The sequence below is a fragment of the Peromyscus eremicus genome, chromosome 12 (genome assembly GCF_949786415.1).
Source record: "Peromyscus eremicus chromosome 12, PerEre_H2_v1, whole genome shotgun sequence".
In the NCBI taxonomy this organism is placed as follows: Eukaryota; Metazoa; Chordata; class Mammalia; order Rodentia; family Cricetidae; genus Peromyscus; species Peromyscus eremicus.
In genome coordinates, this window is record NC_081428.1 from 52,587,380 (window position 1) to 52,599,856 (window position 12,477).

Below are 12,477 nucleotides of genomic sequence, written 5' to 3' on the forward strand. Positions count from 1 at the left end.
GATTTTTTTTATAAATCTAAAATGTGCTACAGATTGCTTCTCCCCATCCTCCTTTCTTTAAAGCAATAAATCAGCACAGCTTTTCATTAATTTGACAACATGCTTTGTCTGAGGTCAAATTCTACAGACACAGGCCCCAAGATAAAGTTTGTTCTGAACGTGATTAAGTGGGAAGTGTTTTGAGGGAAAACAGAGGATCTGGGAAATGGGAGCTGGAAGAGAATGAAGCCAAACAAGGTCATGATGTCAGGTTAAATCCCTAGAAACCTAAAACCCCTGACTCTGTCCTTTGGGGAGTCTGGGGACCACATATGTCCCTTTTCAATGTTGTCCTGATAACAAGAAGACAAGAGGCCAGAGTGCTCAAACATTCGTATCTGTCAGTCACTGATCAAGTATTTGGAACAAGGTAGGGGCAGGAGACAGCATGAAGCACCAGAAATACGCACTGTTATCATCCTTACACTACTAGGCATGCTCTTACACCGAAGTAGCTATTAGAAAATGACTAGCTTGTGACAAATGCCAGTCTTCTGATGTATGTGGATCTTGCTTTCAACAAAAATCATATGCCAGGACTGGAAAGATGGTTCAGGAGTAGAGAGAGCTTGCTGGTCTTCCATAGCCCTCAAGTTCAATTACCAGCACATCAAGCAGCTCACACCATCTATGACTGTGGTTCCCAGGAACTCAATGCCCTTGCACGTACACACACACACACACACACACACACACACACACATACATACACACACACACACACACACACACACACACACACTTTAAAAATAGAGCTAAATCTTTAAGACTAAACCCTGTGCTAATCCTTATCTTGAAGCTATGCTGTATTTGTTTTACATTACCATCCAGGCTTTCAAGCCATGGGTAGATGCATGAGAGCATGAGGCTGATGATGTGTTTGGTGATAGACTGTGTTGCCAAGTCTGGGCATAGGAAACTACACATCACGGGATTAACAGTTGGAATTAGAGGCAGAGAGGCCCCATTTTGGAACAATTTACAAAATTGAATGTTTTTGTTTTCATAAAGAAAAACTAGATAGAAAAATCTTTTAAACTCTCGCATGGTACCTAACTGATTAAATGAACTTTTTTTTTTTCTGAATAGATTGAAAGAAGAAAAAAGTGTGTGTGCAGGACATTAAAGAGGAAAGAGAAGGTGGACAAGGAGGTTGGGCAACAGAAAGAGCTTAGCTAGGTCTTAGACAGAAGGTCTGTGGACTTTAACTTTAATTAGATTCTACATCCCTCACCTGCTCAAATTCAAAACTCCACTGCCCATTGGGTTAGCACAGAGCAGCTGGGAAGGGTGGTAAAACAGTTCTGCCCCCATGATGGAATCTTGCTCCTCGTCATGCTACACTAAACGGTACCAATTAATGGCTGTGCTCAAATGCCACAAGCTGTTCCTTTCCTGAAAATCCCCTAATGGCCAAATCAACATAACATCCAGCCAGCATGGACATGAATTCATTGTTTCGATATGTCAACCAAGCTTCAAGCCTGCTAACTAGACTCCCAGCAGAACACAGGACCTCTTTGATAGCTTTCTATCACACAACTCTCAGGAACACTAGATGCTTCAAATCCCTGCCAACCATCAAGCTTTGAGAAAACTATTCCAAACAGGGAATTGGCTGTAATGATATAAAATTATTTAGTTTGGACTTAGTGTATACTGGATAGGACATGTTTGTAATGAAAATGCTGCACCATTGCTCTAAGATATATCTTGGGATATTATTTCCAAATGGTTAATTTACACCTATGTTTTCCCTTCCCCATCTTCAAGCATGTAATCAGGCAGGAATTTATATTATAGATGTAGAATGTAGAATATGTAGAATGTGTAAGAGGTTACTTGACTGGGTCTAAGAGTAATGATAGATTACAACAAGAAGTTGCTATGGAATGGTCCTTCTGCACCCTGTGAAAATGTGTTGCTCTCTTTGTTAATAAAAAAGTTGACTGTTCAATAGCTAGGCAGGATTTTCAGGGCAGAGAGAATGCTGAGAGGAAGAAGGGTAGTGTCTTGGGAGTTTCAAGCAGATACAGAGGGAAGCAAAATGAACATGCCATATTGAAAGAAGATACTACCACATGGCAGAAGGTAGATAAGAAATATGGATTAATTTAAAATATAAGAGTTAGAAGTAACAAGCCTGAGCTATGGGCTGAATATTTATAACTAAAAATAAGTCTCTGAGTGGTTGTTTGGGAGAGGCTGCCAGGAAACAGAGAAACTCTGCCTATAAGAAGTGTTAAGGATGACTACAAGGGCTTTCAGATTTCTCCCCAGCCCTCTTCTAAACCCACAAACCTTATTCTTTTTTTTCATTATTAAGAAATTTTTTATTCATTTAACATACCAATCACAGATCCCCCTATTCCCCCTCCTACCCCTCCAGCCTTCCCCCCTCCAACCCACTCTCCATTCCCTCCTACAAGAAAGTAATGGGGAGTCAGCAGAGCCTGGTACATTCAGTTGAGGCAGGTCGAAGCCCCTCCCCTTGCCTCAAGGCTGTGCGAGGTGTCCCACCATAGGTAGTTGGCTCCAAAAAACCATCTCATGCACCAGGGATGGATCCTGATCCTACTGTCTGGGGGCCCCAAGCAGATCAAGCTACATAAGTGTCTCGCTTATGCAGAGGGCCTAGTCCAGTCCCATGGAGGCTCCACAGGTGTTGGTCTAAATTTCATGAGTTCCCACTAGTTTGGTTTGGTTGTCTCTGTAGGTTTCCCCGTCATGATCTTGATGCCCCTTGCTCACAGAATCCTTCTTCTCTCTCTTCGACTGTACTTCTGGACAAACCTTATTCTTAAGTGAGTATAGAATCTTCAATAGGAGAATGAGAATTGGTACAAGCTTGAGAATGGCTGAAACATTGCATTCTTTTCAATTCCCACAACATGTCAAGAAATAGGAGGAGGGGTCATGGATCCCTTCCTTACATTTTATTTTCTTAAAGAAATAAGCCTGTTGTGGGGGAAAGATACTTTGGGCAGTATTCACTCAGGCTTTACTAGTTTGGGAAGAGGGAACCTCTGAGGGTAAATATTCAAAGAATGAAAGAAAATAAAGCCACACTTATTGGATTTGGGGTTTGGGATTCTTATACACCAATGCACATGTTAATTAATCTAATTTTTTTTTCCTGAAAAGTAGCCAATAAAGCAAATCCTCATCAGATAAACTTTCAGTCTCATGTCTGTAGAAGAACTTCCCCAATATTACTTGAGAAGGAGAGAGGCATTTTCCTCCCACGATAATACACACGAGGGAGGCCGATTTCCTTTATCCTCCCGTGATAGACTCCTCCACTCTAGTGCTACCTCTATTTCCAGAATACAACACCTGGCTAGAGTCTCATTAGAGTGAAGACGTTCTGGTAGGATAAAGTACATGACTTTCCCTCATTCAACCAGCCTGACAATCATTTACAATATTGGAGAAGACCTCTGTATGCACCTTGTCTTTTGCCCTTTCCTTTCTTCTGGATCCTCTTGCAAAAATGCAGGCATTTCTGGCATTCTTGCTTTTAGATTCTTCCTAAGCCCACAAGAGGGTTACCTGTAAGGCATTATATCTATGACTTCACTTGAGAATTTCTCATTAGTTCAGAGTAATAGGACAGCAAGCACAGGTCTTCTATTGCTAGAAATCCAGAGTTCCAGATTGTAAACCTCCTGGGATGTTTCTTACTCATAGCATCCCCATGCATGAGGTTTGCCATTTGAGATAGCTTGATACAGGTTTAATAGTTGGCCCTTCCATAATTTGAATGTTGAAACTTAATTTACAATGTGGTGCAATTTGGAAGTACAGTCTTGGGGAGATGATAAGAGCATGGGAATGGGCCCCTTAATGATAGAACAGCAAATAGTTTTCTGTGAGTGAGTAAATGAGCCCTCACCAGACAGTGTATATGCAGGCACGCTGATCTTGGACTCCCCAACCTCTGAAACAGTGAGAAACAAGTTCCTGTTGTTTGTAAGCCACCTATAGTTTTTTTTATTATTATAGCTGTCCTGATGGGCTGGGGCACAGTTGAACAGAATTAAGCAAGAGAAGCAGGTACTAGAGGTAGTTACAACACCTCATATAGCTTAAGAGAATGGAACCAAGTATGGAAGCCATCATAAAAATCCATTCCTTTTTAATGATCCTAATAGAGTACCACTTTGCTGTGGGCAGAGTATACTGCTGTTAAAGGCTGGACAGGGGCATTGCTTGTTATGTCCTGAGGATGTAAATGCTACGTGGAGTCCCTGCTTCAGCAACCAGCTGAACCCCTGCAGACACAGTCCTGACAAGATGCTTTTCCTTTTGTCTCAGAAACTGCAATTCTTTGTTTTAAAGCATGCAATAAACTGCATGAATTGTGAACCAGGAAATGCTGAAGTGCAAGTCAAAGTCTCTGGTGCTTTTCCTTTTACTCGATGTGTGTCTGCCCATAGAGGCATGGGTTCTCTCAGACACACTGTCTAGCTTCTGGCCACTCAAGGATTCCATCACTATTTCCTGTCCTTTCAAAAACTTCTCAGGTCCAGAAAGTGACCCATAACCTGCCATTTAAGTTGTCTGGAGAACTTGCTCAATAACCACAATTTAGAGCGTTCCCTTACTCCAATCTGTTATCGTCTGGCCTATATAAACTTTGCTTAAAATGCTAATTTCAACATTTTTGTATTTTAAACATCTCAACCACTTTGCTCACTCTGATGGGTGTTATGTTTATTCTGGTGTTTGGCGTTTAGTTTAAATTACCCTTTGCTTAGTGTAATTTTGTGTCTTCTGGCAATAATTCAGCTATAGGCCAAGTAATGCCCTGTCTTCTTTAGAATCCCTACCTTTCACACATTGCACTCAATTATCATGTTCCCCTTTAGTCTCTGTTTTTCAAGTTGTGCATTATTAGTTCTTTTAATATGTCTTCATGAGTTGGAAAGAAGAGCCCAGCGCTAATGGCAAGAGGGAAGCATCCTCTTTGGTGTTCCCCAGTGTGGAGGCGAAGCAGCTAGAAATAACACCTATTAGAGTATACCAGGTGCTATGCTGAGGACGATATCTGCTTTAGTGAAATTGAGTTTACAAGGTCAACTAGTCCTTGTAAGCAAGCAGTCATTTGCAACTAAATACACTTTCATGGAGCTGCTAGTCCTCTTTCTTTCTTTCTTCTCCCTCCTCCGTTCTCCATTTTCTTACTCTTTTGCCCCTGCCCACAGAGATGGGGATAGAGAGAGACAGACAGACAGACGCAGAGAGAAAGAAAGAGACACAGAGAAGAGAAGAGAGAGGGACAGAGAGACACAGAGATGAGACACAGGGACACAGGGACAGAGAGACACAGAGAGAGAGAGAGAGAGAGAGAGAGAGAGAGAGAGAGAGAGAGAGAGAGAGAGAGATTGGGAGAGTTATTAAATCAAACTCTAATATGAAAATTCACTAGCCCTCTAATATTTACTCAGTAAATGCAGTAGGCTATTCTTAATTTTTTTCCCCAGGATATGACAACTTCTGTTTGACATAAAACAGTTCATTTTAAAGGTCTTCTACTTTATAACTCATTAAGAGATCTGTAATTCTTTTTCCTTTATTTGAGATTCAAGAAGTGCAATTCATGAAACTTGATAAATGTTAGTGTTTTGTGGGTTTAACAATGCAGAATTCAGAGGACCCTTGTCTGTTTAGAAATAAACAAATCATTTCTTTCTGTGCTCCAAGAAGAGTTTCAGAGCAACTTAGCAGATCAATCTTTCCTTAAGGGGGAAATGTGCTTAAAATGGCATTCCCTTTACTCACCTAAATTTGAATACTTACATATAAGTGGTTGTAAACACATTAGCTATAAACACAAGCACACATAGAGTTTAACGAAAGGCAAAGAACGAAAATTTATCTTGCAGGGTATGTGTATATGTGTGTTTTACGAGTCTGTGTTTGGAGATGAGAGTAAAGCAGAAGCCATCTATGAACTTATACACACACACACACACACACACACACACACACACACACGGAAAAAGCATCACAAATCAATGATGCCATTTGAAGTTTCCTGGGTGAACTTCAACTGCTGTAACAAGTGTCTGTTCAAGTGTCTGTTCTTATGGTTCCTTTTGTGATATATATATATATATATATATATATATATATATATATATATATATATATATTCCTGAGGACATGCCTATGTATTCCTGTTTTTGCTCCTTCTCTACATTTCTACACAGCACATTCCACACAAAAATGTTAAGAAAAGGAAGAGGGAAAGAACACAATAAACCAACAGAATGCCTGCACTGGGGTTTTGTTTATATCTCCAGTGTGTTTCTCTCTGTATGCTTTGAAGTTTTTGTTTCTCAGTTTCATATTCCATCTGAGAGCCCCTTTGGTATTTGACAATGTTGCTATCCTAAGGTGGAAACCACTTCTCACCCACACTTTCAACGTGGAAAGGGAGCGGTGAGTGATTGACAGAAGCAGCAATCACAAGCAAACAAGAAACAGGGTGGTGCATTGAAGAAAATGAAGAAAAACCAGCAACCATGTGGAAAGGATAGATTCAAGATGATGATGGGGGAAGTGTTGGGCAGAGAGATGAAAGAAGAACAAGCTTTCTAGAGAGGTATTTGACCGTTGAGATGTTTGAATTGTGTGGACAGGAAGGGGTGGGCTACTCTAATAGAACTAATGTTTCTTATTTGAATAGCAAAACACAACAGTGACGTATATAAACTGGCTCCACACCTTCGGCATTGCCCAAGAGTGTAGTCAGAAACGAGTGACAAGTATAAAGCCAGGAGACAATCACAACTGGCTTTGTCTCAGTGAATGAGCGTGGGCCAAATAAGAACACCCCTGCTTTTTTTCTCTGGCATCCAAAGAGATCAAAATCATTCCTATTTGCGTTTTTGCTTTCGAACACAATATCGGCCAGCTGACATTGTGTAAACTCAGCATCTCAGTTGGGGCCACCATCCACACATCCTTTCCAGTCCTGGGTCTTGAAATTCTTTACTGTATGCACACGAGTATACTGACATTGGTACTTGGTATTAGAATAAAATCAAGATCATCTATATTTAGCTCTCCATGGGATTTATTTTGAGAATTGCTATGGTGATATTGTGTACTCCACATTGTGCATTATGCTCTGTAGGAAGAGCTGATATTGTCTGATGTACCTGTCAGGAGGCAGCAAAATGTTGGCACCTATTGAAAGTTCATGAAATAGTGCAGATATGAGGCAGGGGTTTAAGTAAGTGAGGTTCAGAAGACCTCACACAAAGGCTGCACAGTTGGCTCGCATATGACAAGACACTGTTAGCAAAGTCTAAACTAGAAAACTCTAAGCTGAGTTTGAAACTGGCTGGAGCCACTGGCACAGATACAGAGGCATTCTAGAGAGTCTGAAGGTGCCCTGCAACTCATTATAACACTGAAAGGCATACCCCTAGATAGAGATCTAATATGCCAGTGAGTGCTGAGGATGTAGGTCAGTGGTGGAGCACTTGTCTGACATGTTTAAGGCCTTGGATTCAATCTCCAGCACAGTCCAAAAGAAAAAGAGATACTGATATTTTGGGGCTGGAGAGATGAGGCAAAAACTTTTGTAGAGGAGCTGAGTTAGGTTACTAGCATCCATGGTGGAACAGTCACAATTACCTGTCCCTCCAGCTTCAAGTAATCCAACACCCTTTACTGTCCTTTGTGGGTACCTGCATCCATGCATGAGTACAAGCATGCATGCATGTGTACATGAACACACACACAAATACTTCAAAATAAATTAAATCTTAAATCAAAGATGCTAATGAGACATAGGATGCATAAAACTGTATGTAGCACTACATATAACGTACAGCCTGTGCAAGAAAGACAGAGCTATGAAAATTATACCCCAAAGCGCATGTATGCGGCACAAAGCTCTGTCTTTGTGCAGTGGGCACTGTAGAACTGTAAACCCTTTCTTCTTCTCAGGTCTGGTTCCTCCTTGGGAAGTGTATTTTTTCCCTTGTATAGTCTCTCACTTTATTTGCTACTCTCCATTTTTCTCTGTCCAATTCTTTATTTTGAAACTCCTCCCTCAAGGTGCTTATTGAATCCAGATATCAGAACAGTTGTTGAATGAGATACTACTCAATACTTGCTTCAGAATGCACTGCTACTGCAATGAGTGGTATATTCAAGATATCTTACATCAAGTCACAGTAACCTTAACATCACTTCCAGATGTGGGACACAGGTTTAGAGTGGGATGGGAAGTTGCCCAAGTTTATAACATAAGAAAGAGCTGAGGTTTGAACCAGATCTATGGGGTTCTGAAGCTCATGAGGAGAATTAAGCATAACATTTTTTATCATTTATGGTTTATCATTTTACCTTGCTGAGGGAAGCTAGGGCTTGCTTAGTTCATAGTTTCCTGAAATCTCGTGAAGTTCTTCCTCCAGTGTATAAAACAGGAGGGTGAGTTGGGGGGGGGCGGGGACTGGGAGCTAGCAAAGCAATGGAATTCTGCTCCAGACACACAGGGAAACACACAGCCCTCGTCTGTACACTTCACTTAACCTCTTTACTTCGAGAACCAAACAAAGCAGTAACTGTGAAAAATGGCATTTGAAAATTTGGCCTCGCTCATCTATTTTTAGAAGTTCCCCATTAGTGTTAGAAACCACTGGCACATGAAAATGCCAGCACTAAGCAAAGGAGCCCTGGAAGCCTCAAGCAATGGATTTACCAATGGCATGGAGTTTCCAGGGCAAGTGCGCTTTCTGGGAGTCAACAGAAAGACATGAGATTCAGCTGGGAAAACACAAAGGAAGTGCCTTGAAATGGAGATCCTCACTTACGAGAAAGGGGGACCTTGATGAGATACACTCACAGGTGTGAGGGACAGCATAAATTCTGATTTGCTTTATTAGAGCATCCACCTGTGACAATTTAATCCTTCTGCACACACAGGGTTCCTCCCTTCTTCGCTGACCTCTTCTCTCTTCCACCCGTTTCTCTCCCCTCCTCTCCCCTTTTTCCTTTCCCTTCCCTCCCCCTCCCTCCCTCCTCCCCTCCCTCCCTCCCCACCTCTTTCCCTCCTTCCTCCCTTCCTTCCTTCCCTCCTTCCTTTTTCCTTTTCTTTTTATTTTATTCTAGAGAAACATGGTTTATAAATGTAAAATCTCCTAAGTCTCATTAAAACTCCATTTATCTAAAGTCCTTTACATATTAACATCATTTTTTTCTCTTTGTGTGTGTGACTTTTATACATGTGTGAGTGTGAGTATATGTGTGCACATGAACACATTTATGCTTGCGGGGACCAGAGGCTGACATCAGGCATCTTCTTCAATCACTCTCCACTTTATATATTGAGACGAGGTCTCTAATTTGAACCCAGAACTTGGTTATTTGTCTAGTTCAGCAAGCTCTATGGATTTCCTGTCCACTTTCTGAATGCTAGGATTACCAGCTGGCTATCAGGACCACCTGGCATTGGTGTGGGTGGTGGGGGTCCAAACTGTAGTCCTCATACTTGTGGGCCACCTCCACAACTCCCTAACCTCATTTATTTTTGCTGTTTGTTTCTTGGCACTGTGATGAACCTTCCTGTGATCTCTATGAAAGTGAAGGGCTGTTTCTTTAGAGATGTCAAAAAAAGTCCCCATAATCATTATTGAGTTGATAGTGGCTACTGCTTACAGCACCGTGGTGAGAATAATGCTAAGGTGGAATCTGGGTCCAAAGAGAGAAAGTGGAAATATCACCTACAAGGGCAGAAAATAAGAATTTGGGCCACATAATTCAATCCTAACTTGCTGAAGTATTTACTGTAACTCACTTGGGCTTTTTTTTTTTTTTTTTTTTCCAAACATGAAGAAATGTATTCTACTTGGTGTTTGTTGGAAGCTGTCTTAGTTAGGGTTTCCATTGTTGTGAAGAGACACAATGACCATGACAACTCTTATAATGAAAACATTTAATTGGGGCTGGTTTACAGTTTCAGAGGTTTAGTCCATTATCATTGTGGCAGGGAGCATGACAGTATGCAGGCAGACATGGTGCTCGAGAGAGAGCTGAGAGTTCTACATCTGGATCTGCAGGCAGCAGGAAGTGAATGCCACACTGGGCATGGCTTGAGCTTCTGAGACCTCAAAGCCCACCCCATAGTGACACTTCTCCTAAAACAAAGCCACACCTCCTAATAGTACCACTCCCTATGGACCCAGGGGCCATTTTTATTCAAACCACTACAGAAGCTAATAACTTCCTGGGTACAGATGTAGTTGGCATCACTTGGGAAATAAAGCAAGGATGCTTATTGTGGGTTGGAATGTTTTATATCATTAATGTGGTTGGTATTGGTAGGTTTCAGGTCTTCTTGGGACATCCTGTAGAGTGGAGTATTTTCCATGGGTGCTTGACCATCTTGGGTTGCTGTGAGGTTCTGGATAAATGTAGATTTAAATGCTTAGTTTACAAACCATGACAACTGAAACTAGTGGAAAAGGGGCTTCACAGGCCCTGTCTGATGAATCATAGTTGTGATGGATGTGGTTTGAGTAAGCCCCTCAAGGATTCACGTGTTAGAGAATTTGGTATCCAGTGAATAGCCATTATGTAGTGGAACCTGTAAGAGATGTGGTTTAGCTAGAACTGGGTTGTTGGAGCACTGTCCATGGAAGAAATTCTTACAGGATCCCAGTTAGTACTTTAGGTTAGTATTTTAAGGAATATTGTTATAAGAGAGCAAGTATATCTCCCTCTCTCTTATCACATGAACTCCCTTTTATACATGTTTTCCCATGATGCTATGTACTAACTATGTCCTGATACAATCAGGGAGGTTTCGCAAGAGGCATTGAAGTGTTGTTTGAATTTTGTTCTCCAAAACAGTGGAAAATGGGGCTAATACCAACTTTATATCATAAAGCAATTTCATTTCACTGTCCTACCTCAGCTTCATCATTAACAACGCAGGGCAGAAGAAGCAAATAGTTAAAACTGAATAAAAAGGAAAATAAATCCTCAGAAGAGTCCTTTGGGAATACAATAGATGTGAGAATTCCTGTGGATGCCGACTGTGTGCAAGATTGCTTTGTAATAGGGGGGGTGAGGCGAAGATTTGAATGGCTGGACAGAGGCAGCAACAACCAAGATCTTTTACCATTGTCATCAAAACTGCGGGGGCAATACTCGACCTGTTATTAGCGATTCTGCCACGACTGAGGATTAAATATCAAGAGAGATGAGAGCAGCAGTTGCTGTTTTCAAGAGTCACATAAATCAATTGGCATTTTGTAAGTGAGTGTGTTAAACCCAGCAGGGCAGCTGCACTGTGGACGCTCAGCGAGGTAGAGTCCTGGAGCTGCTTAAGAAGCTTTTGAAATGTAATTAAAGCAAAGCAAAGCATGGCCACCCTCTCCTGGCCCCTCTGTTCTTTCTTTACAGGTCCGGATGCTGAGATGCCTCATTTGGGTTCACCCCTAAATTCCAGTTCCTTTTCGGGGATAGGCTCATTGCTGAGTGAGGTGTTCAATCCAGTTTAGAGAATGAAAAGGTGGGGAGCAGAGCAGAAAGGAAAATGTCCAAGCACAGGCTAAGAGATTACTTTTGTGATACTTCCAGTTAACATAAAGTGGATGCCTTTCGTAAGGCTCAGGGGTCACTGTGACAATGAGGGGTCTGGCAATTGATGTCTTCATTTTATACCAAAATGTATAAGCTGGGGATTGCCTTAGCTAGCAACATTCATTTGGGGTTGTAGGCCTCTGCTTACAGGCACCCTTCAGTCTCTTCCTGGGGTTTTTAAACCTTTCTGTGCAGCAGGTGGACCACAGTTGGGGAGGAGCCTCACAAGGAGCACACCTCTATGCCAAGTGGGAGCAAAGAGGAGAGCTCCTGCCTGCTCTTCAAAGCAATTGATCACTCAGGCTGGTCCAAGGCACTAAGGAAGCCTATGAGGCCACTGGGCCAAAGCCTAATAGGAAAACAGCAGTGATCTGTCTCCACTGCTATTTATGTTTCAAGTGCTGGACAGGCTGTCAGTGCAAGTGGGGTCGCTAAATTTACCGCCTTTCGGATTACCGCTACAGTCTCCGGCTTGACAAGTCACTTCATTTAAAAAGCATAGCGTGAGGGTATTTCTTCTCCTTCCTTTTAAATAAAAACAAAGGGAGGAAAAAGGCCACCAGAAGTTTCAATGGTTGAAATGGAGGAAGTGCAGAAGACGTTCTCAGCCTGACACATGGATATTGGAAGAAGGTGGCTGCCCTTACAAGCTTCTCTCTAATTAAATTGGCAAGGGAGGAAGGAGCCAATGCTGTCGTTCCTGCTCGTCTATGGGCTGCGTGATGTTTTACTGAGGTAGAGGGATAGTGTGGGAATCTGTTGGATTTCATACTTAAAGGCCATTATAAACCACGGACTATGAACCAGGAACAAACTATATCTACTGTTTTG

General features: G+C 41.8%; 1 protein-coding gene across 2 annotated transcripts in view; it reads right to left on the reverse strand.

Annotated features, from left to right (window-relative positions):
- Positions 1 to 12,477, reverse strand: part of Lsamp (limbic system associated membrane protein) — a 637,116-nt gene that overhangs the window by 45,307 nt on the left and 579,332 nt on the right. The gene's annotated exons all lie outside the window — the stretch shown is intronic.